The sequence below is a fragment of the Cryptomeria japonica genome, unplaced genomic scaffold (genome assembly GCF_030272615.1).
Source record: "Cryptomeria japonica unplaced genomic scaffold, Sugi_1.0 HiC_scaffold_58, whole genome shotgun sequence".
In the NCBI taxonomy this organism is placed as follows: domain Eukaryota; kingdom Viridiplantae; phylum Streptophyta; class Pinopsida; order Cupressales; family Cupressaceae; genus Cryptomeria; species Cryptomeria japonica.
In genome coordinates this window covers 224,496-227,500 of record NW_026728880.1, presented here as the reverse complement: position 1 = coordinate 227,500, position 3,005 = coordinate 224,496, and positions in this window count along the sequence as shown.

The window sequence follows — 3,005 nt, the reverse complement described above, 5'->3', positions numbered from 1 at the left end:
GAGTAAGGCCACTCAGAGACATCCATTTCCCAGGCATATGCCCCCTACGCACTTTTGGTGGTGCACCCCGCACGAACAATCCCGCCTCGACCAGCCTGAACAATTCCCCTCTCGAAGGAAGGCCTCGGCCTTAATCGTCCACGACAAACAGCTCGACGAGGCATGAAGCACCCACGGGAGCCGGAGCATGACGATGCAGAGTCTCGGTTCACAGGAGCCTGGGAAGAACATCCCGTACGGAACCCTTTACCCGAAAACATCCGAACCGCACATGCTCGCGACAGTCCTGCCGTTAGAGAATGCACCGTGCACGCGACCGAGTAAGGCCACTCAGAGACATCCATTTCCCAGGTATATGCCCCCTACGCACTTTTGGTGGCGCAACTCGCACGAACAGTCCCACCTCGACCCCGTAAACAAGCTTTTTTGCCTCGAAGAGTTCGTCGGAGACGAAGAAGCAACCTTCAGTGCAAACGTAGCACTCTTTTGTGCAACCGCCCAAACAACGCCCCCTCTACCCTCTGTCGAAACACTCGGCATTGCTGCTCCCTAAGGTGAGCTTCTCCTCATAGGCAATTCCGCTCTTATCCGGTCACGTTTGTGTGCCCGAATTTCGCAAGGCAACCTCCATGGGACATGGAAAAGACTCGAGAAGAGAGCTCGCTCACGGGAGAGAGAAGCCAAGGAGACCACGAGAGTGCTGAGAGTGGGACAGCGCTGAATAGGCGGGAGAAGCCTGCGCGTATAAACGGAGATATATATCCAATTGCAACGAAGGAACGTGCCAAAGATCGAGAACAATGGCAGAAATGCTAGTAACGTGCACTTCGGGACCAACGCATCACCGGAAGACAACCGCCAAACATCGAAAGAGTCGCGATGCTCCGCAACCTACGTGCAAAGCGGTCGCACACCGGGTAAGGGAGTGAGAGCCCCAAACATAGCTGGGCGAGGCGCTCACTCCGCTCTTTAATATCTCGTTAATACCGCCAAGGAAATGGCACAAGCACACACACACAAGCATCCTCGGAAGAGGACAGTTCGAGTGACAGGTCAAATCCAAGAGTTCCGAAGACTACCTCCAGGAACAATCGGGAACAAGACCGATTACAAGTCGTCGAGTCTGTTACTGGGCGAACACGAGATGCGCACAGGAAATCGATCAGCCCTCACAATGGCCCAAGGCCAGAGATCGGACTGCTACGATTTACCCCAACAATCATCGTGCCACTCTTCGCAGAGAGGTGATAGACGCCAACGAGCCCGCGCATAGCAATCGAGGTGTAAAAAGGGCGTTGAAGGCAGGAAGCCTGGACGAAAGAGGCTACGAGGTCACCTCGAAGCGGTCTAAGAATCGGGCGCACTTGGGGCGACTACCAGTGCCAACCCCTTATCCCGCGGTGCGTCCGACACACAGAAATTTCCAAGGCGGCCAAGGAGCCTCCCCGCATAGCAATCGGGGTGTGAGGTTACGGATGCAGCATTGATAGCAATCGAGGTGTGAGGCGAAGGATGCAGAAGTGAGAGCCGAGGGATGTAGCAGAGATAGCAATCGGGGTGTGTGATGCAGAAGAGATAGCAATCGAGGTGTGCGGTGGGAAGGGCCCAGCAGCCAGAATGCATGAAGCGACGGATGAAGCAGTGATGACAACCGGGCTGTGAGGAGAGGAGGGATGCAGCCAAGAAAGCAATCAGGGCTCGAGGCAAGGGATGCATCAAGGATAGCAATCATGTTGTGAGGCGAGATTCCAAAGGCTAAACGTGAGAGGCTGCAGGGTCGACTCAGAGAGGTCTATGCATGTGAGAGGCTGAAAGCAAGGTCGACTCGGAGCGGTCTATGCATCGGGCGCGCTTGGGGCGACTACCAGTGCCAACCCCTTATCCCGCGACGCGTCCGACAAAGAGAACGTTCCAAGGCGGCAGAGGAGGTTACCAGCCGAAGGATGCAGTAGCAATAACAGGTATAGTTCCGCGGCGGCCGAGAAGACTCACCGCATAGGAATCGGGATGCGAGGCGAGGGATGCGGCGGGAAGGCCCCGACGGCTAAACGGAAGAGGCTGCAGGGCCGCCTCGGAATGGTCCAAGCATCGGATGCGATTGGGACGACTACCAGTGCCAACCCCTTATCCCGCGATGCGTCCGATACACAGATAGTTCCAAGGCGGCCGAGGAGCCTCACCGCATATCAATCGGGGTGCGAGGCGAGGGATGGGGCGGGAAGGCCCCAACGGCTAGACGGAAGAGGCTTCAGGGCCACCTCGGAATGGTCCAAGCATCGGACGCGCTTGGGGCGACTGCCAGTGCCAACCCCTTATCCCGCGATGCGTCCGATACACAGATGGTTCCAAGGCGGCCGAGGAGCCTCACCGCATAGCAATCGGGGGTGCGAGGCGAGGGATGGGGCGGGAAGGCCCCAACGGCTAGACGGAAGAGGCTTCAGGGCCGCCTAGGAATGGTCCAAGCATCGGACACGCTTGGGGCGACTACCAGTGACAGCCCCCTATCCCGCGATGCGTCCGATACGAAGATGGTTCCAAGGCGGCCGAGGAGCCTCACCGCATAGCAATCGGGGTGCGAGGTGGGGGATGCGGCGAGATGGCCCCAACGGCTAGACGGAAGAGGCCACAGGGCCGCGTCGGAATAGTCCAAGCATCGGACGCGCTTGGGGCGACTACCAGTGACAACCCCTTATCCCGCGATGCGTCCGATACGAAGATAGTTCCAAGGCGGCCGAGGAGCCTCACCGCATAGCAATCGGGGTGCGAGGTGGGGGATGCGGCGAGATGGCCCCAACGGCTAGACGGAAGAGGCTGCAGGGCCGCCTCGGAATAGTCCAAGCATCGGACGCGCTTGGGGCCACTACCAGTGACAACACCTTATCCCGCGATGCGTCCGATACGAAGATAGTTCCAAGGCGGCCGAAGAGCCTCACCGCATAGCAATCGGGGTGCGAGGTGGGGGATGCGGCGAGATGGCCCCAACGGCTAGACGGAAGAGGCCACAG